The sequence below is a fragment of the Amblyomma americanum genome, chromosome 1 (assembly GCF_052857255.1).
Source record: "Amblyomma americanum isolate KBUSLIRL-KWMA chromosome 1, ASM5285725v1, whole genome shotgun sequence".
In the NCBI taxonomy this organism is placed as follows: domain Eukaryota; kingdom Metazoa; phylum Arthropoda; class Arachnida; order Ixodida; family Ixodidae; genus Amblyomma; species Amblyomma americanum.
In genome coordinates, this window is record NC_135497.1 from 115,612,964 (window position 1) to 115,638,868 (window position 25,905).

At 47.8% G+C, this 25,905-nt stretch overlaps 1 pseudogene; it reads left to right on the plus strand.

Annotated features, from left to right (window-relative positions):
• The first annotated feature begins 2,639 nt into the window (after window positions 1–2,639).
• On the plus strand, window positions 2,640–24,935 carry LOC144113308 (uncharacterized; annotated as a pseudogene).
• Window positions 24,936–25,905: the final 970 nt, after the last annotated feature.

Consider the following 25,905-nt stretch of genomic DNA (forward strand, 5'->3'; position numbering starts at 1 on the left):
GTTAGCCTCTCGTTGAAGGCGTTCTGCACGGCAGTGAATTGCGCGAGTTGCGTCTGTAATTGATTCATTGCACCCATTAGTTGGGTGAGGAGGGTCTCGATTTTTTCGAATCTTGCTTCGTACTTAGCATCTCTAGCCTCTAGTTTCTTTTCTACTCTACTTTCGAGTGCCACCAGCGGGTCCGTCTCATCCCCTTTGCGTTTTTGCGGGGGTGGCCTGATTGTTTCAGTAGTCATTTTCTCCCCTTCGTTGTCCCTCGGCTCGGGGCGCGCGATTACTGCCTTCGCAGGCGGGAGAGAGGGCGTCTGTTTCTGTGCCTGTTTTTGGGGTACCGATTGGTTCCTCGGTGGAGAAGGAGGGGTACTCTTTCCCATTTTTAGATTTTGGATCTCTGCAGTGAGCGTGCGGAGCATGCTCTTGAGTTCTTGATTCTCTTTTTCTAGCTTTTCGATTCTCTCATCTGCCTCTCTATTTGCCTGGGGACTGCTGGCTGTGAAGCTTACCGATTTTCGATCTCCACTCGAACCGCGTCTGCTTGCAGGTGGCCCCCATGGCGCCTTGGGGTCCCGTGTGAAGCGCCCGGGACTGCTGGCCGTGGAGGAGGAGTCAGCCGAGGTTCTCGAGCTAGAGCGCCTTCGCCCTGAGCTGGATCGGCTCCTGGTACCGGAGCTCGAGCGGCGGCGCATGGAGTTGGCGGTTGCTCTTTTTTCCAGCCTTGGGAAGTCTCCCTCCTTGGCTGTGAAATGGTTGTAGACCTTGCTATTGGATCTGGATCTTCTTCCCGGTGTTCGGGATTCTTCGTCACCCTTCTTGGCTCTCGAGCGGCCCTCGCGTTCGCCGGCCCGTGGTGTATCGGTCATTTTTTGTTGGTCCTGCTGGTCCAGCTTCCTCTCCCATTGTCTCTTTTTGGAGATATATGGGGCCCTATATATTTCCCGGCAGCGTTTGTCGCCGAGAAGGTGTCCTTTTCCGCAGAGCTGACATTTCGGCTCGCATTGGTGGTCATCTTTAGGGTTTTCTATGCCGCACCCCCGGCACTTCCTATTCGTCGGGTCCGGGCAGACATCTTCTCGATGTCCCATGCGGCCGCACGCGAGGCAGACCTCATACGTCTTCTTGTATAAGACGCATCTTTGTGCGAAGGGAGATAGATATACCCAGCGCGGCACCTTCTGGTCCTCGAATAGGATCAGTATTGACTTAGAGGCCGCTCCCAGTCTTCGAACGCCAAGTACTGTAGGGTTTTCCTTTCTCCTGCGTATACGCTCCAGGAGCTCTTCATTGGAGTAGTGCAGTGGGACGTCGTGCACAACTCCCTTGCCACAGTCTTCAGGCATGGTGGGGTACGCCGTTACCTCGATGTTTTCGTTGTCGTAAAGGACGGTGCGTAAAATCGAGTATCTTCTTCCACGCTCTTCGCTGGTTGTGGCGATTAGTATGGATTGTTGTTTTACGTTTGCCGAGAAGATGTCGTCCTCAGCGTCCTTAGGCTCGATGCCGGCGGCGCGGGCAATTGATTCTGCGAGCTCGATCATTCCTCCTTTTATAAGGCGGTTGACTCCGCCTCGGGGGCGTATTATTATTTTCTCGGCGTCCTTGGGCATCCGCACTGCTTGTCTTTCCACTGACTTTTCCGCCAGTCTCCTTCCGATGGCGGCCTTATGTCCTGTAGTCTGCCGCTCCTCCCCATCCCTGGTAGCGGCCCGGGTTTCATCTCCGAGGGGCACCACGCGGCCCTTTTTCTTGGTGAACCAAGTCCCTGTCTTCAGTTCTACAGGGTCGATGGTTTCCCCCTCCACACATTCCATCGAGCTATTCATGTTCCTTTGCGGCAAGCGCCGCCGAGAATGTCTCTCCTCTGCTGGGCCTACGAGTAGGCCGAGCGATTAGGCCTAACAATCCCGCGTGGCCGCCGAGAAATAGGCAGATCGCGTGCCTACCTTCGAGAGTTGCCGTCCCCCTAGACTCCTTGTCACGCTGATAGTTGATTCCAACGATGATTTGTGCACTGACGGTCCAAACTTGGGCTAGAGCGGCCGTGTTCGACGGAGCTCATCGAACATGCGTCCGCTCGCTCCGGCTGCCTGGCGTCCGAATCCTCCATATCCTCCTCTCTTTTGTGGCTACGTCATTACACTACGACGGACCAGCTCTCGGCGCTTTCGAGGAAAGCCCGTCGCGCCCCCACTTTCTCCAACCCGTTTCCGTGATCTTGGTGCAACAACGCGTGCGCGGAGCAGTACCAGCTAAGTATCGAATTTGATTAAATATTTTTATGCTTTTATTACTGCTTTGCTGCAAAAATAAAAATTATTATGTAAAAATTTATACTTTTTGGTGAACCGCTCATTTTTGAAGGTAATATTGTTTTTTGCAAGTGGTCTTGTTATACATTTTCGTTTTCGTACAGAGTGCTCGACTGTAAAATGCGTTCGCAGTGCGGTAAACATCAGTGCTTCCTTCATTTCGTGAATGTAGTTGCACGTGTTCGCATTTTTGCATTTCTTTTTTGTTCGTGCAGCGTGTGTCACGAAACTAAACACTGTTTCAGAGTTAGCACCGGTACGGTAACCACGTCGGTAACGACGAGGAAGTACGTCGGTGCCGGGAGGTGTGCGTCCAGTGTGCAGGCTGTGGTAATGCCTGGGCATTGCTGCGTACCGCGGTTCCACGGGAACTATGATGGTGGTGAGCGTGTGCGAGTCTCATCTTCCCTTCGAACCAAGCAAGAAGAGCTCAATGGATTAGAGCTACCCACCGTGCGGACTTCGCTCCAGGAAAGCGGTCGGTGATAAGGAAACATTCTTTTAACTGTAGTTGTTACTACTCCCTCAGTTGCATTGAAAACGCTGCGGGCAGCATGTTGCGAGATAATTCCGTAGTGCTGCCTCCTTTGGAAAGGACAAATCTGTAAAGCCGTAGCGAAATATTATTGCTGACATTAAGTTCACTCGATATTTATAGAAATTGCTCTCGTACTGTCATGCACCTGTCTGATTTTTAAACTTCAGGTTCCAGAGCTTTTAATGTCTTTGTTTTAATGTCTTTGTTTTTTCTTATCCCAGGTCTGCGAGCGCCACTTTAAACCGTCCGACATGGTAAATAGAACAAGCTACACAGATACAAAGTCCGGAAAAGTAATTGAAGTGGCTCTGAAGCTCGTACGGTTAGGACATGATGCTGTTCCAAGAATACTTCCAGACTTCCCGGCATATCTTTCTGCCTTAAATGCAAGCATGTCACGAGAGGCCCCAGATGAAAAGAGGACGCGCCGAGGGGCAGCTGCGTTACAGGATGCCATCAACTTGTCTATTGAAGCACACCAGCTGGAAGAGGAAACAAACAAATTTGACAACTTTAAGGCGCTGTTGAAATGCATACCATGTGTCAAGGTCTCCAAATTCGGGATGGTGGTTTCCCAGCATGACTTAATACTCTTCCTCAATCTGACTGTCGATGGTACCCCAGCAATAAAAAAGTCAGTTAAAATCATCGAGAACCTCTCTCTAAAGCTGTATTTTCATGATGTTGAGGTCACCAAACCTGATGGCGTGGAGATCATTCCGAAAACTGTGAATGATATTCGGTGCTTGACAGGTCTGTTGGATGCCTTTGAGAGCTCTGATAAGGCTCCTGTCTTCCGCAAACCTGAAGACAAGACAGGTGGCATATTGAAGCTCGTGCTATCTCTTCTTGAAGACGCAACAAATAAAGAAATGCAAGACGAAGATCGGCAAGATGCTTTGACATTTTTAAAGGAACAAGTCTTTCTCCTTTTAAGCAAGTCACCCCACTACTCTTCAGAGCTGTTGGTATTTTCCAGCCTTCTATTTACCATCTCTCCTCTGTGGGGTTGAATTGGGGAGATACGTACGTTCTCCCCACTCAATCGCGGCTGACACGGTTCAAAGCCGCCCGGACCCCACCCCGTGATCGCGTACGCTACCGAGCGCACGCCGACCACGGCGGGCCTTGCTCTGGGGGAACAAAGGAACGACACATTGGCTGACACAAACAGGCATTTATTGCTACAGAAACAATAACGCCAGCTAGCAACAAGGTACGCTAATGAATCAAGGACGTCCGACTCACCAGCAAGGTTCCGAGCGAATGTTCGCCCGCGCTAGGGCAAGGGATATAATCTCCGCAGGCCGGACGGGACGAGTACGGGAGCCTGTCTCCCCGTCGCTTCTTCGCCCCGTCGGCGAAGAGCGGAGCCCCGAGCGACGCGTCCGCCAAGGGTGATCATCCCGGCCCAAGAGACCCCATCTCCCGCGGGCAGGCTTCAGCAGTCTCCCGCGCAGCGACGCTGGCGCCCTCTCTTGCCAGTTAATGTAACTGGCAAGGGAACGCGCTCATCCTCGGGGTACGACTGCTGCTGCACGGTGCCTCGCGGGAAAGCAAACTCAGGGGGCTGCAGGGCAGGTCCCCACATCCCCCCAACCTTAAATAGACCCACGCGCCTGAAAGTACATGCTATGGAGGAGTCTCCTGGTCTTCATGTCTTTGAGGCACGTCTTGCAGCGGAGGTCACGCCGACAGCGTCCACGCAGACTTCCGCGGTATTCCGAAGGCGGCGTGAAGGTCTCCGCTGGGACGACTCGTATGGCCCGCGGACTACCGTGTCCGCAGGCCCGCGAATCGAAGGCCGGTGGGAAAACTGCAGGCCAGGATCCTGCAGTAGTCGCCAGGGCAGCAGCAGCCGGAGGTGACTGCTGACTGGTCTCGTCACAGCTGCCCCGGATGGATGCGGCGAACAGGATACAGGCCGCTCCGTCGCAGCAGGTGGCAGCGAGACGATGTGCACCGGTCAGCAAGCCTGGGTGGCTCCACCGGATCTGCAAAATTGTCGAAACGCTCTCGGCGTGCCTTTAACGTAGGTCACGGGAGGGGAAACGGCATCCGCAAGGGCCTCGTGGCACAATGCCTAACTTGCTAGCAAAACGTGTCGGCGGCTGTGCAAACGCAAAGTTCGAGTGAACAAAGCCCTTTCTTGAGTTGAACGAGACTGCTCAGTTCGTGCGAGGTTACAAAAAAAAAACGGACGGGCAGCAAAGTGCGCCCCCTCTCAACGTCACGGTCCGGTGGTCATGTCTCTTTTAATGTGGTGCAGGCAGCTCCGAAAAGCCTCAGGCCTAACGACCACTCCTACAACGACCGTGACCACACCAAAGACCCGAAACGGGTTTTGTGCGCGCAGCCGCGAGGAGACATCAGCTTTGTGGGGTGGTCCTACCCCGCTCACTGCACAAAGCAGCTTCTGAGCGGTCGGCGCCCACCGTATCGGACGGTGCCGGAGCGCCCGGTGCCGAGCTGCAATACCAGCGAGCTCGTAGCGTCACCCGTGGCCCCAGGCCACCCGGCTCCCGGAGCCGCGACTCCCAGAGTCGAAAAAGAGATAGTAGAGAAAATATATACAGAAACTCGGACCACCCACGCGGCTTCCGTACTCACTCGCTTCGGGCTCGGCGACTCCGCGGGCGCTAGGCCTCGAACTCCCTCGATGCGGACCAAGTCATTCTCACGAAGAAACTCCAGGGAAAAAAAAATGTGCTGAGCATGTCGAGAAGTTCAAACATGCTGCAGCGCAATACACCTCGCACTCAAGAAAGCATGCCGCAGGTCCTAGCGATCAAAATTCACTCTAGGCCTAGCACTTGTCAAGTCCGGACAAAGAGCGTTCCTCGAACCGAACCGACCGTCGTCCAATGTTCCAAGAGCAGGCCCCACGTTGGGCTGCCAGATGTGGGGTTGAATTGGGGAGATAAATACTTTCTCCCCACTCAATCGCGGCTGACACGGTTCAAAGCCGCCCGGACCCCACCCCGTGATCGCGTACGCTACCGAGCGCACGCCGACCACGGCGGGCCTTGCTCTGGGGGAACAAAGGAACGACACATTGGCTGACACAAACAGGCATTTATTGCTACAGAAACAATAACGCCAGCTAGCAACAAGGTACGCTAATGAATCAAGGACGTCCGACTCACCAGCAAGGTTCCGAGCGAATGTTCGCCCGCGCTAGGGCAAGGCATATAAACTCCGCAGGCCGGACGGGACGAGTACGGGAGCCTGTCTCCCCGTCGCTTCTTCGCCCCGTCGGCGAAGAGCGGAGACCCGAGCGACGCGTCCGCTTAGGGTGATTATCCCGGCCCAAGAGACCCCGTCTCCCGCGGGCAGGCTTCAGCAGTCTCCCGCGCAGCGACGCTGGCGCCCTCTCCTGCCAGTTAATGTAACTGACAAGGGAATCCGCTCAGCCTCGGGGTACGACTGCTGCTGCACGGTGCCTCGCGGGAAAGCAAACTCAGGGGGCTGCAGGGCAGGTCCCCACACCTCATGCTTATAGGTACTTGCGTAACTACGGAGGTCTCACATTTCCGCATGAGTCCACGATCAGGCGTGTATGCAATGCATATGTTATAAATCCAACAGCTGAGCAGCAGGATGCTTCTTTCCTGCTTTATGCGAAGATCGCGAGTGCAATGAAGGATCATGAGAAGTCAGTGGTATTCATGATGGATGAGATCCATCTACAGACTTGTTTTGATTATAAGGGTGGCATGGTTGTCGGCACTACCAGCAACACTTCAAATGCAGCAAAGACAGCTCATGTCTTTATTATTCAAAACCTCCTGTCATCACAAAAAAGTGTAGTTCACATTTTGCCAATTGAACAAATCAGTGCTCAACAGCTGAGCACTGTGCTCCGCAGCATCATAAATGAGCTTGAAAAGGTTGAGTTTCGGGTCATTGCAGTCATCACAGATAACAACTCTATCAATCACAAAACAATGTCTCTCTTTATGTTGTTATCAAAACTCAGCAGCTCCTATCCTCACCCATCAGATCCCAGTAGTTCTCTTTTTTTCGTTATTGGCCCTGTTCACTTGGTGTAACGTATTCAGAACAATTGGATCAACCAAGAGAACCATGGAACATGCATGTTTTTTTCTTCACTTATGAATTTGAACTCCAACCCAAAAATTATCAGTGCTTCGTTCAAGACCCCCCGTGATCTTCACCTAAAAGAAGGAGACCACCTTATCAAGGCTGTTTCAACACTGTCGGTAAAGGCCCTGAATTCATCTAATATGGAAAGGCAAAATGTGAAGCTTCCACTGAAAGTGTTCAACCTATTAACCATAGCTGCTCTAGAAACATACGGTCAACGCTATGCACTGCGGCATGCAGCTGGAACAGCGGAATTTTTAAAGGTTGTCGAAACCTGGAGGAGGATTGTTAATGTGAAGTCGCCCAACAAAGGACACCAGCTTCATGATCACCTGCAGATTCCCATTGCAGAAAAGCTGTGTCCATGTTGAATTCCTTCAAACCATCATTCAGTGGCTTGACCTCTGAAAGAGCTTGAAGTTTGACAATTGAATTCTAACTCGGGAGACCCACATTGCCTTGCGTCTCACTACGGAACCCTTGGTGAAGATAATAAAATATTGCCTTGAAGACCTTGGATTTGGCTACGTTCTTCTGGGGAAGTTCCAGACAGACTGCATGGAGGAATGATTTGGCAAGTATAGGCAGCTTTCCGGGACGCAGTACCACGTGTACATCAGACAAGTGTTCGAATCCGAACGCAAGCTTCGCCTACAAAGAGCCCTGGCGCTTCCAGACAAGGATTAAGGGGCACCTGCTGCAAGCATTGATGAGGCGACTCTACAGAGGTTCAATATTGATGCAAATGACAAGTACTTCGAAATGAATGCACAAAATCTGCCAACTATAACATACGTGGCCGGATACTGCGTCCATGCAGCGCTTAAAAAACTTGCATGCACTGCTTGCTGTGCAAATTTGGTAGAAGATGAAAACATCATATTTGAGAATGCTGAAATTATAGTAAAAATGAATCGCGGAGGGCTCAAGTTCCCCCAACCTTCAGTTGTTAATGTTGTAATGAGTGCTGAAATCGTTCTGGACAAGCTGCGAAGTGAAAAGTATGCTGTGCATTTCCATTCTCTAGCGAACCAAAGGCAAACCCTTTTCACACTGGCTACCAACCTGATAGAAGACGGTGACAGTTTCGACGAATGCGAAAGCGGTCATAGTCCTCACTTGGTCATGCATCATGTTCTTGGCGCTGCAACTAACATTCTGCTGAAAAACTATTGTAAATATAGGAACGACAGTCTTGTGCAAGCAAAAGTTGCTCAAAAACTAAAGCGTAACATTTCGAAATCTTGACTGTTCTGACTCTTTGTGTTGCGCACCTCTGAAAGTTTTCTGAATGATTGTACTCTGTAATAAACATATACGTGAAAGAAATGAAAGCGCAAAATGGCAACACGGACGAGTAAGGGAACAGGACGAGCGCCGCACTTTCAACAAGATTTATTCAAGGAAGAGCGTTCATATAGCCTCTGCCCTTATCCATGCTCTTAATCGCCGTTGACAATATTCAGCGCACGTACTGTTCTCCTACTCGTCCGTGCTGCCATTTTGCGCTATCATGTCTCACGAATACGCACCAACAAGCCCAGCTACAAGTACTTCTTAATAAACATATCCTTTTTATGTAACACAGCTTGCATCAATTTTATCAAATCGAAAGGCATCTGCTCAGTCTCTCAGTTCAGAAGCCATGCATGGAGCTGTAAGCTGTTCTGAAAGCCACACCTTATGCAATGTTTTTTTGTGTGTGTTTGTGAAGGGAGGGTGAGCATTTGTTTGGAAGAAGAAGTCGGCGTTCGCTGATATACCACACGGTTCAATTTTTGCCCGAAAATAATTCCCAAGTCCGCGTCATGCCACGAGCTATTAACAAAAATAAATATATATGTGAACGCACAGCGGAATATAAATGCCCCGCAGAAACAAAATGTGCGGGCTTTCAGGCAATATTAGGCGATACTAAAAGACACTGAATAGCCAACATATATATTCATAATCCTGAAACCGCTAACTTTCAGTTTTTAAACCTATTCACCGCTGACTGTGTACCAGAAATGACATCATACATATATGCCAGCATTAAATCATGGGGCCAAAATCTTCAAAGGACCATTTCACGTAGCGCTGCAGTTACACAAGAACGAACGAGCGCGCAGCACCGTCCCTTCATGAAGAACACGAACTCCGGTGCCCGTCGTAGTGTGATGACGTCACACAGGAGCAGAGAGGCCTTGCCTAGCCTAGAGGGTGTTGCTCGGGGAGTTAGTTAGCCAGTTATGCCCCTGCCGTTTCTCAAAATCATCGGAGTCTAAAACGTTGCCAACGGCAATGAACACCATGAACGCCAACGGTTTATAGCTTCAGTGCCGCGTTTCTGCTGCAACGTTGTGAATGCCAACGCATGCGGCGCCCATCTGTCACTACCGCCACGTAGGTTAAAGCGCAACTGAGGTGTCCACTGTCCCAGGGAGCCAGTTATTAATGCGAAAGCATTTCTAGGCTATGTCGACGGGGTCGGGTCACCAAAGCGGGTCACCAAAATGTGTCCGCAGCAGTTATGGCCTTTTCAGAACAGATAATATCAAACGAATGGTTGTAATCGATAGAGGACGATGCGAGAATGATGCGCAAAAAATTTGATGTCAATAGCATGATTAGTCACTGATGTAGAGAATGGGTGTGAAAGTAGCGAATGGTTGTGAAAACAAGTAGGTGGGTGGGAACGAACCGTGGCGCCAAATTTCAAAACCAATCGTGGCGCCAAATTTCAAAACTGAAAATGGGCGATTGAAGTGATCAGAGTATAATCATAGTAATTGTGATTTATTAAGGAAACTGATTAAAGAAATTGGGGAAATTGATAAATTAATGTCGAACCTCGCAATCAATAAAGGCAATCAACCAATCGATAACTAATCAATCAGTAGATAATGCAAAAAAGGGCAAAGAGAATCAAAGAGGGGCAAAGAGTGTAGAGAGGCGTCAATGCTTTCGCATTCCTCCAATGCGGGTTGGCGCAGGGAAATCTCACGTTTTTTGCTTTCGGAGAAAATTGGTTAAAGCGCGAATGAGGTGTCCACTGACCCAGGGGGCCAGTTATGCGCCTTTTCTTTTAGTTGCTTTCGATTTTTTTTTTTGCTTTCGAAGAAAATTTAGCTGGTTTTGAAAATTGGTTTTTAGGAAAGGAAACCGCGCAGTAACTGTCTCACATATATCGGGGGACATCCGAACCGCGCCGTAAGGGAGGGATAAACGTGGTTGGGATGAAGGTTGTTCAAGGTTATTCTCTAGCCTACTCGATGACTGCTTTAGCTAGCGTAGTGAAGCTTTTCGCTTAAAAAATTCGGTGCAGTTAGGCTATAGTGTTGAACCTGGCTAGACAGCGAAAGCTGTGGTGTATCGGGCAAGTAGACGCGGCTTGGCGTTTTTAACGCTGAGTGCGTTCCGCGCACTGGATAGGTACCCTGCGCGGTGGCTCAGTGGTTAAGGCGCTCGTCTACTGAGCCGTAGTACCCGCGGGATCGAACCCGACCGCGGCGGCCGCGTTTCGATGGAGGCAAAACGCAATCGAGGGCACTTCGGTCTGCTTATGGGGAGGAATGTGCGATAGCATGTGTTACGAAGAAAGGAAAGGGCGGAGTAGCTCGCAGATCTCGGCATCTCGGTGCACACCTCAACCCCGCGAAAGTATCACCCCTCCTCTGGGAAGATCAAATTGAGCGACATGCGAAGAGCGGCTTACCTAGCGTAGTGAATTCAGCTTTCGCTTCGAAAGAAAACTTAACTAGAGGAGACTAGGCTGAAACTGGTCTCAGGATGTATGTCACGACTACGTAAGCTGCTTAGTATTTTCTCCAAACAACAGAGGACGCAAGCGTGCGAATAAATGTTCTTATTCAAACTTACAAACATCTTGGTGCTACGAATGATCGATGTGCGTAAAACATTAGACAATCCACGTACACAAGAAAAACACAAGGACAGGTGTACGTGGATTGTCTAATGTTTTGCGCACATCGATCATCTGTAGTATTGTCATATGCCCCAACTAGGCCCAACAGAAGTGTTATTGAAGTTCTTGGTTCTAACTACCCCACTGTTTTAACTGATACGTATAACGACTCAGAGTAATGTTAGGTTTTGCTCCAGAAAAAAAACTACAAAAGTCATGTATAGCGCTGTTGTATATACTCTTAAGTGTTGCGAGGCAAGCACGGGCGGCGCGGCAAGGAGAGAAAATTGATTCGCGCATCCACGGCCCCTGTATTCGTGAAGCCACCACAGGAGTTGACAAGTGTTTATGTTATTACTGCATGCGCGAGACTCGACAGCGTGTCTATGTCGGCAGCCGCGATCGCCATGTGACTGTAATGCATATATGAAACAAAACCCTCTTCCCTTTGTGTCTGTAGTTGGATAGTTGTCGAAATAAATGGTTGCACTCCGCCTGCATCTCGTTCTCAACCTTACCCAACAATTCTGGACAAGACCATTTTTTAACGAGAAACAGTTTATGAAAGCAATTTTTTATATTGTAAGAGTTCCCTATAACAATCAATACATCCGCAATTCTCCCGTAGGCAGGCTTGCATTTGTTTTTTGCTATTAACGTTTATGCAGTCGTCAAAAGCGTCCGCTATTGGTTTTATATGGCATCTTAACTGCTCGATGCGATCTACGGAAACAATTTAAAATAAAGATTTTCCTGCACATAGGAATAATGGACTATTACTTTTAATGTTTCCATAACAGTACCTTACAATTTTTCGAAATTCAGAATTTTTGGACAAGAATATTGGACATGAAACGGCGAAGAGGATTGGATAAGCAAACCGCGATGACTGCCAACCTATAGGAAAGCTGCCGTAGTTCTGCCCGGAGACCGGCAACATTGGCGTCTGTCCGAAAAGGTTCGATTTGTTTGTTACAGCAAAAGAAACAGAAGGAAGTAAGAAATTGCCAGCCTTGCAATCTGAGCAAGCGTACGAGACGCTCCGCAGTCTGCTGTCGCCAAAGAAGCCCACCGAAATTAAGTATGCTACGAAAGCACTGCGACAACACTACGCTCCGAAACGGTCACTGAGCGATACCACTTCTACCGACGGACCCAGGAGACAAATGAAAGCATAAGTCAGTTCATCGTCGAAGTCAAGGCTAGCTGCGACAAGCTGTTCCGAAAGCTTCCTGGGAGAAGCTTTGCGGGACTACGAACGGACAACATTAGGTGTCGCCTTCTTGAACTACCATATGATGAGGTCACGTGAAAAAAAGTCTGCAAAATTGCCTGTGCCACGAAATTTCGGCGCAGAAGGATACAAGTGACATGCCGCCCAACAATAGCGATGGAATCTTCGCTGACGTGCACTGGCTAAGTGGAAGCGGACCACGGAGCGAGCCGCCAGCTCGCAGCCATCCATCGAGAGCACGTCTCCAAAGAAGGTCCATGGACTGTGGAAAGAAAGACTACCCGCGCGTGTCACAGATGCGGTGGCCAGCACAGTCCTACTATATATGTCCACTTTTGAAAAGAAGTTGTTTTAAATACCGTAGGCCAGGACATGTATCGCGAAAATGTGTAGGACGAAAAGCGTACGCACCGTTGAAGAGTAAATAGCAGAACAGGATTTGCTAACGGTATGCAGAACGAGCAAAACAGGAGCGCGGAGCATGCGCCTTCACTGTGATCACAATTATGCAAAATGGCAAAGAAATGCCCATAGAATTGGACTCAGGGGCCGCAGTTACGATTCTGCCAACGGCCAAAGCTTTCCCAGCTTCACTTACAGTAGCGAGACAGTTGAGCTGGGAATGTACAACGGAGCTTCCATTTGTGTGAAAGGGGTTGCGCGTGTAGACGTGAGCCATGGAGTGAAAGATATCGCTTGCTGCTAGTCATTGCCAAGCACGAGAAAGAGTACGCGCATGCAGTAGTGCCATAAACACTTGTCAACTCCGGTGTTGGCTTCACGAATACAGGGACCCTAGATGCACGAATTAAATTTCTCTCCTTGCCGCGCAACACTTCTCAGTAATTAAATAGTGCATGTACAGCACTTGACGCCATTAAAAGGGAAGCATGCGATTGAAAGAAAATAGAAACTCGGTATTCTATATGGCGAGAACGGCATCATATGCCTTGCGAGAACAAATAGAAAAGGAGTTGATGGAACCGGAGAAAGGTGATATTATATACTGGGTTAGACATAGCACATGAGCAACGCCACAGGTTATCGTGCCAAAAGAAAAATGCAGAAGAAATAACGATATGTGGTAACTACAGAGGGACTGGCAACAAAGCACTTGGAGTGGACCAATATCATTTAGCTCTTCCTGAGCAGATTTTTCCGAATCTTTTAAGCGGAACCATGTTCACTGTTCGGGACCTTTCTAAAGCGTATACCTCCAGCTCGAGTTGGACAAGCATTCTCATGTGCTGCGCACAGTGAGCCCAAACATGGGACTGTTTAGGTTACGACGGTTATCATATGGCAAGCGCACCAGCAATGTTCCAGGCCATCATGCATAAGCCTGTGTTGCAGATCATCCCTGCATGGTACCGCCTGTTGCATAGACGATGTGCTGATTGCTGACAAAGGCCCAGCAGAGTGCTACAGCCGTTCAGAGCAAGTGCTGGGAACATTAAGCAGACACGCTCTGTGAGTAAATGAAGCAAGATGAAATTTAAAAAAAATGCAGTACCTAAGGTACTAGTTGGTCTGAATCCAACTGCAGACACAATGAAGGCGATTCGTGAAGCGCCGAGACCTACGAACGTGACTCAGCTGAAGGCATTTTCGGGCCTGGTAAATTTCTATGGCAAATTTTAACCCAACCTGAACTTGCTACAATAGCTAAACCACTTTCTTCGCAAGAGCTCAGAATGGAAATGGTCGTGTCAATGTGGCGACACTTCAGCACAGTGCAAGCAGCTACTAAGTCAAGATTGCGTCTTGCAACTATATGACGTAAGCAAAGAAATCCAACTGACTTACGATGCCTCTAGGTTTGGCTTAGGTATGGTGTCAGCACATGAGGTTGACGGCGAGGAGCGTCCGACTGCGTTTGTCTCTAGGTCAATGACACCGCGGCTGACAGAAAATACACGCACATCGAAAAGGAAGCGCTAGTTATCGTGTGCGCCGTTAAGAAGTTTCACAAATACCTGTGGTCGTAGTTTAAATATTGTAACAGACCATCAGCCACTCACAGTGACATTTGAGCCGAAAAAGCATGCAAATCTTGTAGCTGCAGCTCGAATTCATCGATGGGGCACTTTTCTTGCCAATAATCGTTTTCGAATAGCGCACAAGTCAGACACAAAGAAAAACAGCGCTGATGGTTTGTCACGCCTGCCTCTGGATTAAGCTTACCGACGCTGCTGAGGAAATATTTTGCTTCTCTACTGCCGAGCCGAACATGCCGATAACTGCGAAAGATATTGAGCCCCAAAAAACATGATAACATAGAGTTCTCGTGCTCACGGTGCGTGCTGAACGTGTCATGTGGTGCCCCGGGAGGGTTGTCCGAATGAAGTCTCCTGTAACATACTTCGTCAGACAACCAAACTCGTTTCGTGCACGCCAATCACCCGAAATGTTCTTTTTCGACGCAAGACGAATCTGAGTTGCATGATGACGTAATTCAGCTGCCGCCTGCGAGTAATCAACCTGCTGAACTGCATGACGATGTCAATGAGTTGCCGCACGCATGCGAGTGGTAAGTTTTAAGTGATCAGAGTGCTTTATGACCGCAAAACAGCTGCATCGCCCGAGCCACGGCGAAGCACCCGCGTTCGGCGGCCGCCAGACCGGCTGATGTATGACAGACGCTCATCTTGTTTGGGGAGGAGAGTTGTATACGCACTATTATATTACTCAGAAAAGTTGCGAGCCAAGCGTGGGCAACGCGGCAAGAACAGAAAAATTGGCAGTGGCTTAGCTCGGCTATGCTAGGAGTGGGCCCTGTTTTTGAAACGGCAGACGAACAAAACTACGGCGCGTCCAATTGGAACTTCTAGCCTATTCGAAAACTGTTCGAAAACTTGAGATCGTGTTCGATTTGTTTCGAATGGCTTTGTACGTGCACTATTTGGTTCGTTGAGCGGATGGAATAGGAGCATATTCGATTCTCTATTTAAAAAATTGCGAATATATTTGCACACCCATATCTCTGCTCTCCTCTTTCCCTCCGGAATGTTTCACACGCAAAACAGCGACTTCTCCCTCGTCTCTTTATTCCCTCATATTGACGAGAAACCTAGCTCCGCAAATCGTATTTCCCCATTTATTCGTTTATTTTTATTTTTTGTGGGGGAAGGGTTCAGGGGAGGAAAGGAGCTTGTGACTGATAGACTAGAGATGCTAGCTGGTCAGTTTGGGTGTATACTGCTTACTTACAAAGGCACAGCAACTAACCATGAATGGAAGTCAGGGGCTGGTTTAAGGAAACAGGGGTAACGGGACGCACCCCCCCCCCCCCCGCCCCCAAGCGAGAAATTTAACATTAGAAAACCGTGCTGAGGCCCCTTCTTTTATGAAAAAATGTTCAAGGAATAAAAAAACGCATGCTTCAGGTGATACCGCACCCTCCAGGAGCGACCCATCCATAAATCCGCCCCTGTGCTTATGTAATCTTGAGCTGCAGGAGCTTTGTCAGAGACTCCAAAACGAAGAGACAGAGCTCGTTTATTTAGAACGCGATTTTTTTTTAGAACAGTTCGCTTTTCACGCCGTTTCAATACTTGAAACTGGTATGCGTATCTTGCAAGCAGGCACTGTGTCTGCGGGCACGGACCCAGCACGTCTCTCAATTATTGTTTACTAGGAAACGTTCGGCTTCACTGCAACAGATGCAATACCGCAGAAAAAGAGGCTTTTAATGTGGGAAAAAACGCAGCAAGCAAACAAGTGAGGGTGTGGTGGGAATGATGGAAAGGCTCGAGACTCGCCGATGGCCGCATGGAGAACGGCAAGCAATCATGATACGGTATGTTTATCCAGACTGCCTGCTCTCCACCCCACCTCCACCCTCGTTCACCTAATAGCCAGCATGCAAGATATATTAGTACTGTTATTACTTTTAATGGTTTCAGCAATGTAATTTCTTAACTCATTAGAAGCGCCACTGAATCCACATCTGTATAAAACATTTTAACGCGACAGCCTTAAGCAGCTCGAGTCGCAGAAAAGCCGGTGTCCTCGGCGTCGGCGTCTTTGGCCGTGAGCGACAAATGGCGCATCTCGGTGGAGACCTGAACCGCGCCGTAAGGGAAGAGATTTTAACGCGACAGCGTTAAGGATTGATTGATTAAGAGTTTACAAACACACATAAATTTGAAAAAAATTTTAATTCTTCATTATCCAGCCAAGCATGCAGATAGCTCCTAGTCCCCGTTTCAATACCAGACAATAGCGTTTATGCTGAACGTTACCAAAACTGCACGTAAAGCGTTACAAGTAAGTTATTACTTGTAATAAATTACATTTTGAAAATTTTACGATGCATTGACTTTATTTGGCAAGGGGTAGCGTTCTCAATAGTCCAATTTTTTTTTCAGTAATCGATTACTAATATTCAGTCTGCTACACCCTGATTCCGCAATGCCTGCATGATTGCTTAGGTTTCCACTCAGTCAAATGCTTTCTCGTAGTCAATGAATGCTATATACAGGGGTTGGTTTTATTCTACGCACTTCTCTATCACCTGATTGATGGTGTGAATATGGTCTTTTATCGAGTATCCTTTACGAAAGCCTGTCTGATCGTTTGGTTGATTGCAGTCTAAGGTTGTCCTGATTCTATTAACGATTGCATTCGTAAATACCTTGTAAGCAACGGACAGTAAGCTGATCGGTCTGTAACTTTTGAAGTCCTTGACGTCTCCTTTCTTATGAATTAAGATTATGTTTGCGTTCCTCCAAGCTTCTGATACGGTCGAGGTGATAAGGAATTGCGTAGACAGGGTGGTTAGTTTTTCTTGCACAATCTCCTCTCCGTTCTTCAACAGATCTGCTGTTATCTGATCGTCAGCAGCTACAATTTTCCCCTTTGCATTGCTCCTAAGGCTTTCTTTACTTCCTCTTTCGTTACTGGCGGGATGACGCATTGCTGTGCGCTACTGTCTCTATAATTAACGTTCTGATTACATTGGCTACTGTATAGATTTGTGTAGAACTCTTCGGCTAGTTTAACTATCTTATCCGGATTCCTAATGACATTGCCCTCCTTGTCTCTTAACGCATACATCTGCTTTTTACCGAAGCCTAGTTTCCTCTTCACCGCTTTCAGGCTACCTCCGTTCATTCGAGCATGCTGGATAGTCTCCATAATAAACTTCCTTATGTCGGCTACCTTGCGCTTATTTATTAACTTCGACAGCTGTGCCAGTTCTATTCGCTCGGTAGAGTTAGACTCCCTTATGTTTTCGCGTTTTTTATTCAGATCTTTCATCACCTGAGATAGCTTGCTGGTATCCTGTCGAACTGTCCTACCGCCTACTTCTACTGCGCGCTCCGTAATCATAGCTGTCAGATTATCGCTCATTTCATTGAATTTCATTTATTTACCCTCAGGGCTGTTAGGCGTTACAGAGGGGAGTGGGAATAACATATAAGTACAAAAAACAAAAACAGCAGCTAAAAAATTTGAATATAGTTACAGCACACACTGATTTAAGATTAGTAACAGCACTAGCAAAAAGCAGCATTACATAAAACAAACCACAAAAGAAAACAGCAGCAAATAAAATAAAACATAGATATAGACAGAGACTTATATAAAATTAGTAACAGCGTTTCGAAAGGCAACAGTATCGGTAATTTCAACAATATTGTGGGGAAGGTGATTCCAGCTGACACAAGTTCTGGGTATGAATGAATCGTGAAAACATCTCGTGCGACAAGGAGGGATCCAAACTTTGTGGCGGTGATCCATGCGTGCTGAAATATATGATGGTCTTTTTAACAACCTCTCTTTAAGATAAGGATTATGATAAATTTTGTGAAAAGTACATAATGAAGCTATTGACCTGCGATGGGAAAGAAGCGGTAGGGAAAGGTTAGCTTTCATGGCAGTTACACTACTAGTACGATGATAGTTGGAAAGTATGAAACGACAACCGCGGTTTTGAACTGATTCTAAGTCAGAAATGAGAGATTCGACCCCAGGGTTCCACACCGATGAAGCATATTCCAATTTAGAGCGGACCACAGTTTTGTAAAGTAGTAGTTTTAATGAACTCGGTGCACATGAAAAATTTCTGCGAAGGTATCCAAGCATGCGGTTAGCGTTATTTATAATGTAGTCAACATGAGGTTTCCAAACAGGTTAGAAGAGACATGAACACCCAGATATTTATAAGACGACACAGTTTCAAGAGTGATGCCATTAATGCAGTAGGTAGAGTGTGTAGCAGACAGACGAGAAATGGGCAAATGCTTGCATTTAGTAATGTTTAGCTTCATATTCCACAGGTTACACCAATCCAGTACCTTGTTAATATCTGACTGAAGAACAGATGCATCATTATCGTCATTAATTTCGCGGTAAATAACACAGTCATCGGCAAAAAGACAAACGGAAGACGATATAGTAGTGGGTAAGTCGTTTATATAAATGAGAAAGAGGAGGGGCCCAAGAACGGACCCCTGAGGCACACCAGAGCCAACAGGCGAGGAATCTGAATTGACGTTATTTGCTGTTACGAACTGACTTCGGTTTGAAAGAAAGCAATACAACCATGCAAGTAATGTGGAATCGATGTTAAGGCTGTTTAGTTTAAGAAAAAGAAGCTCATGTGAAACCTTGTCAAATGCTTTAGAAAAATCCATAAATATAGAATCAGCACGGGACCCGCGATCTAGAATGCAATGCAAGTCATTTGCGAAGCATATGAGTTGCGTTTCGCATGAAAATGATTTACGGAAGCCGTGTTGGGCATTACTGAAAAAGCAATTGGATTCTAAAAAGGTAGCAAGATGAGAGTAGATGACATGTTCCATGATTTTACATGGAATGCTGGTGAGCGACACAGGGCGAAAGTTATCAGGGCAATGTTTATCGCCAGACTTGTGCAGCGGAATCACCCTCCCAACCTTCCAGTCATTGGGAATACAGCCTGTTTCCAGAGACTGGTCAAACAGTTTGGTAAGGATCATTGAACTGTACATCTTTGTATTACCCAGAAATTTCGAATTAATGTTATCGACGCCACAGGAGGAAGAAATCTTAAGGTTCTCAATTATTCTCAGGATGCCAGTTGTGTCAAAAAGAATTGGATCCATGGGAAAAGCATCCAAGACCGGACACTCCTGATTGGTAAGGCAAACATTGCCAGAAAAAGCAGCAACAAAAACACTATTAAGAACACTAGCGCATTCATTAGGTGAATATGCAACGCCGTCAGAAGATGTAAGTAGTATTGACGAACTATCTTTCTGGTTCACAGTGTTCCAAAACTGTCTAGGGTTATTAATCAGCAGAGCAGGCAAAGTACTGTTAAAGAAGGAGTCCTTAGCATTTTTCAGAGCTAATTTGTACTCAGCGGCCGCAGAAAGGTAACCGTCCCATCGTTGTTGCGAATTCGATGATTTGGCCGAGCGAAACAAACGTTTTTTCTTATTGGATAGCCTTTTTAAAATGTTATTGAACCACGGTGATTGGCTATTACACCGCAAAAGTCTTAGTGGCACAAATGTATTAGTGAGACGTTCAACAGTGTCCCTAAACAATTCCCAATTAGTGTGGACAGAACGCTGCGAAAATTCTGGTAAATAACTGCTTAAGAAAAGAGCTAATTCACGATTAATGGCATCATAGTCCGCCCGTTTGTAATCTCTAATAGACTTGAAAATGCTCCGGCGATTAGGAATTTTAATTTTTACATCGAAATAAAGCAAGGAGTGATCACTAAGACCAGGTAAGTGCGCGATTGAAGGGATAAGTTCCGGCGCGTTAGTTAACACAAGGTCTAATACACTGGAACATGATGGCGTGACTCGAGTTGGCTTAGTAACTAGCTGCGAAAGGTTGAAATCCAAACAGGCTCGCAAAAAGTTATTGCATTCGGTAGAAAAGGGGCGAGGATACGGCGATGTATTAGAACATCAAGATCGTTTTCCTCAGTTGAAACCGAATATCTGTTCTGCAGCGATATCCTGAATTCCTGTACTTTCCCTCTTACCGCTAACTCATTACGAACTTCCTCTTCACTACCTTCTTGCGTTTTCTCTTCAAGTGTAAGCTAACTCAAGTGCAAGCTTCTGGCACACTCGAGGCATTGCGTATACAGGATGGTTAAGTTTTTCTAGCACAATCTCCCCTCCGTCCTTCAACATATCTGTAGTTACACGATTCTCATCAGCTGCTTTCACCCTTTGCATTCGCTCCTAAGGCTTTCTTTATACTTCCTGTTTTGTTACTGGCGGGATATCCCATTGCTGTGTACTACTGGCTCTCTCATTAACGGTCTTACTGCATTCGCCGCTGTAGAGATTTGAGTTCAGTTCTTCGGATACTTTAACTATCTTATCCATATTGATAATGACATTGCCCTCTTTGCCTTTTAACGCATGCATCTGGTTTTTACCTACGCCTAGTATTCCACCTCCGTTCTTCATAGCATGCTCGATTCGCTACATAATAAACTTATTTATGTCGGCTACATTGCGCTTATTTTTCAACTTTGATAGCTCTGCCAGTTTTATTCCGTCTGTAGCGTTAGACGCTTTCATGCTTTGGCATTTCTTAATCAGATCTTTCGTCTCCTGAGAGAGCTTACCGTTATCCTGTCGGAACTGTCCTACCGCCTACTTCTGCTGCGCACTCCTTGATGGTGGCTGTGAGATTATCGTTCATTGTTTGAACATCAAGGTAGTCTTGCTCTGTTAAAGCTGAATATCGGTTCTGTAGCGATATCCTCAATTCCTTTATTTTCCCTCTTACCGGTAACTCGTTAATGAACTTCCGCTTCACTAGCTTCTTCCGTTCCCTCTTCAAAAAAAAAATTGGAAATAGAAACATGCCAAGCTCACGGCCCACTGTGGTCGCAGGCCTTTTCAGCTGCACCGATTTCCTGCGGACGAAGAGTAGCGACAGCTTTGCGTTGCAAACATTAACAGGAAATTATTTTCGCCTTCTCTGTCGTCTCGCGTTAGCTCGGAAGGCAGGCTTGTTGTACTTTGATAACACAGCAGTGAAATCCGGACTCGATTTTTGCGGGCTAAACTCGCCAACGCAACACTGCGAAGCCACAATAATTGTACCTGGCGTTTTTGCACCACAGTAGCTGTTTTTATCCTAAAATATTCAATCCTATGATCGCGGTCTTGCCCAACGGCCGATAAAGCAACGCAATGGGCGTATGAACGGTACCGCTAGCAATGGATCGGCCGCGATCGAACCAGCCGCAGTTATGATTGGTGTGAAATAGAAAAGCGAATTCTAAAGAGTAAGTACAATCCTCAGGACGTATGCACCCAGGGTGCATACGTTTCTGATCGAATGTATGCGCGCGGAAGCGCGCATACATTCGATCAGAAACTGAAGACCCAAGGCAGACCGAATGTCCATCTCTATAGGCGCCTCTGGCCTGTCGCGGTTTTTCTTCGCTCTGTGTACAGTTGGAATATAACGATATAGAAATTTATTCTAGTCAAATTCCTCACTTCCTCAAGCTAATCACAAGCACAGCCAGCGCACTGTTGCGATTAGACGAGCTTTTGAAGCTTCGTTGCTAGCCGAAACTCCGGACATGTCCTCTCAGCGAGCTTGACTCAACCTCAAGCAATATTTTTTTGCGCTAGGAGCACTTCAGCACCGAAATTAAAGCACACTAGAATGAAAACAGCTGCCGTTTACACACAGGCGAATGCACAACTGCGTGATCCCACGTTCCAACGTGGCGACGATATTGCCCAGACCATAGACGGCGCTGCGAATGCAAGGTGGCAGCGCCCCGGTACAATGATGTATAGAGAGTGCACAGCTACCATAGTCCTCCATAAAGTTAGCAATAAAATTGGAATAAGGCAGGGTGACAGGCAAGGAGACACGATCTCACCAATGCTATTCACCGCCTATTTACAGGATGTGTTCCGATGCCTGGATTGGGAACAGTTGGGGATAAGAGTTAATGGAGAATGCCTAAATAATTTGCGATTCGCTGATGACATTGCCTTGCTAAGTCACTCAGGAGATGAACTACAAAACATGATCAATGATTTAGACAGGCAGAGCAGAATGGTGGGACTAGAAAATAACGTGCAGAAAACCAAAGTAACGTTCACCAAGTCTCGCACGGAAACAGCAGTTCACTATCGGTAGCGAGCTGCTGGGAGTGGTAAGAGAATACGTCTACTTAGGGCAGCTAGTGAAAGCTGATCCGGATCATGACAGGCAAATAAATGGAAGAACAAGAGATGGGAGGAGCACATATGGCAGGTTCTCTCGGATCATGAATGGCAATTTACCAATATCCCTCAAGAGAAAAGTGTACAACAGCTGTACTCACCTACGGGGCGGAAACGTGCAGGCTAACGAAAATTGTTCAGCTTAAGTTAAGGACAGCACAGCGAGCCATGGAAAGAAAAATGATAGGTGTAACGTTAAGAGACCGGAGGCGGGCAGAGTGGGTGAGGGAACAAACGCGTGTTAATGACATCCTAGTCGAAATCATGAGGAAGAAATGGGCTTGGGTAGTGCATGTAATGCGAAGACAAGATAAACACTGGTCGTTAAGGGTAACGGAATGGATTCCAAGAGAAGGCAAGCGTAAAGGAGACGACAGAAAGTTAGGTGGGCGAATGAGATCAAGAAGTTTGCGCGGATACGGGGGTCACAGTTAGCAAAGGACAGGGTTAATTGGACAGACATAGCAGAGGCCTGTGGGCGTAGTCAGGCTGACGATGCTGATGAGTATTCAGTAACTTTCTCTCCGAAAAGCAAGTTGTAGACACCGCTATAACTTCGAGAACATGAACTTGCTGGCAAACACTATTTATAGCGCGGGATATTCCTTTGCGATAGACAATGGTCGGTCTGCAGAAATACCGCGAAAGCAAGTGTAGTGCCGCGCTCCATCAACGCGTGCATTTCTTTCCCTTAGCTTGCGGTCACTGCGGGCCTCCGGTGTACGCCCCCCCCCCCCCCTCCCTACCCGCGTGCCCTCCCTCCCCCTACCCTAACAAGCAGTGGCAAAGGCGCGGGAGGCACTGCCTGCTTGACAGCACCGTTCTGACGGGCGGCCGAAGACACCTGGCTTAGTTAACCGCACCAGGAAGCATGCGAGGCGCGCACAACGAGCACGTGGTGCCGCTTGGTCTTAGGCAGCATTCCCACGGCGGCAGACCCCGATACTGCGCGTCTGCGGAAATGTGCGAACCACCTCGCATTCCGGGATGGGCCCCTTTTTTGGCATGCTCAATAGCACCGAAGCTTCGCGGGTCTCCGCCGTCTCACATTCCTGCGGCGAGCCAGTGGGTTAGTGGTCCCGCCAATTAGCTAAAAAAACTTTTCATCCTTCGAGAGGCGACGCGCGGGTGCGGCAGGGAAGGGGAAAGCATCAAGCAATAAGGACAACTCCATACTAGGGAGAGGGTTGTCAGAATGTTTTCTGTATGTGTTTTTTTTTTCTTTTTAGCCAAGCCCCGGGCTCGAAGTTGAGTCCAACCTTCAGGGGCTGTAGCTACCTCCATTGGTTATCGAAGCTAAGGTGGGCCTCGAAATATGGCCACCCTAACTTCTTTGTTTGAAAAACCTTTAAAGTTGCATGTAAAATCATTGAAGGGCAGCCTTGTCTAGTTGAGCTAGAGGCTCCGTGCAGTGGCACGTAATTCTACAGACCTAGACTCTAACCTCGGGGCGATGAGTATGGTCTTGTCGAGATTCTCTGTGTGAGATCTTTTCTTTTATGTTACAGTTTCACTGTCTGTGTGACCCAACTTGTAACTCAGTTTGCCCTTGTACATCCTGTAAATATATTTTTTCTTTGTCTCCATCATCTGGCATCAATCATCGTCTGCTGCTTCAACACCGTTGTATTCACGTTTGGAGAGGTCCTGTGCCCCTCCGAAGAAACGCAAAGAACCATTTTGAATTTACTGGCGCCGTTCATGCTCTCGGCGCGCGTCAAAGCGCTTTAACTTGAACGGCCTTTTGCAGCGAGAGCTACACTGGGCTACCAGTCGAGCATTTCGTGGTACATGGGAGAAGCCAGTTGTAATTCAATATGGCGGCGTCGCTTAAGTTGTCTCCACCCGGCGCTGGCATCGAGGCACCCTAATGGTGGTAGCAGACCCCACGAAATCTTCAAAGGTGATGAATAAGAGCTAACGCTCTTAAAATCCCAGAAGCATTAATAAAAAAAACGAGTAGGAACTTTGTCGAGTTGGGTGATTGAACCAGGGCCTCCGGAATGCGAGACGAGCACGCTAACCACTGTCACGCCAGCTCGATGGTTTCGGATGAACAAAGGCGCGTCTAGTGAATAGGGTTTTCTCTTAGAAGGGTGCTTTTCCTTCGCTTACGGCGCAGTTTGGCTGTCCACTTAGACATGTAAGACAGGCGTCATTTCCTTTCCTTAAAATGAATTTTATTTTCATTTTCCTTGCCTTACGGCGCGGTTCGGGTGTCCACCAAGATATGTTTCCTTTCCTTAAATTGTCCGGGCAAGGCGTCGCACCGAACAGAGGATGGTGTTCCGTGGATTCCATGCCATTGCAGCAACACGCTCTTCAGACCTACTCTTAAAGACGAAGCCTGAGCGTCCTCCAATTTTTTTTATGGGCACGGGCGAGGGAGAGGAGGTTGCACCAAACGCCGACAGCAATGCGGCCAGAAACGCGTGCAAAGCCTTCAGAGGGTGGCCAAGGACCCGAGGTCATCATCATCAGCGACGACGAAAGCACGGACAGCTTGGATGGCCAGGCTTCCGAGGATGGGGCGCTGGCAGACCAGGGAGCCGCCACAGCAGAGGGAGGAGACGGGGAGCAGTCGCAGGCTGCCCCCTCCGCCGGCAGCGGCAGCGCTTTGTAATCCTTCTCGTTATAGAACGAAGAGTTCAATGTTTAAGGCCTCACTTCTTTCATCTGCCGGCCCATTTATGACTCTTAGTCAAGGTGCATGGCGGTTCAACAGCGATTGCTGCCACAGCTGTCCATCACCACCTTACCCCCCAGACGGCCAACAATGTCCGACGGACGTCCGATTAAGGTACGTACATCCGAAGCCGAATCCGCACATCCGAAGGAAGAACGAAGCAGATCAAAAAGCGGGCATCCGAATCCAGATGTAAGGCTTACGAGGGGCATCCTACTTAGGACCAATTTTGAAAACGGGCAGAACGGAAAAATCACTTCCCATTCGGCAGTGAACCGGTATATTTCGTGTCTGGTTGTTGTAGGAGGTGCGGATGGCTAGAGAACTGCCCACTGAGGACTCTTATTGGAAGCTCGAATTAGCTCGTCGACCTCTAGTCTTATTTCTTGTGCTTTGCAACACTGATGCTGCTGAAAACTTATCCATATTCCAGGCTGTAAGAGCACCACATGGCATTGTGTCTGCACTGCATTCTTTAGCACAGCTGCTTGAACACAGACGCCGCGCTAACTTCGGCACGCCCGCGGTGCCCCGTACACCTAAGCGAGCAACCTTTCAGAGGAAGAATCCTTCTACAAAAAAATCTCTGCGGATGTCAGCGTGTGCATTGAATCCACCGCGCGGACGTAACCTTCCCGGCGGTCTAACTCACTGTGAGGAGGTTGCACTGAGAATACGCGTGGGCGCAGTGCTGAATCCTGGACATCACACGCACCTCCACTAACTTGTCCTTTCTGCCCCACTCAAGAAAAGGAGGCAGTGCTTAGCCATTTTTTTAAAGTTTGATCCGGACTTAGTGTAGCGCGAGCCTGGAACAACGCGAACGATTGATTTCGATATAGTGCCCCGGTATACTAAAGCACATTAATTTTAGCCTTCCAGGTTTGTTTATAATTATCGGATTCCT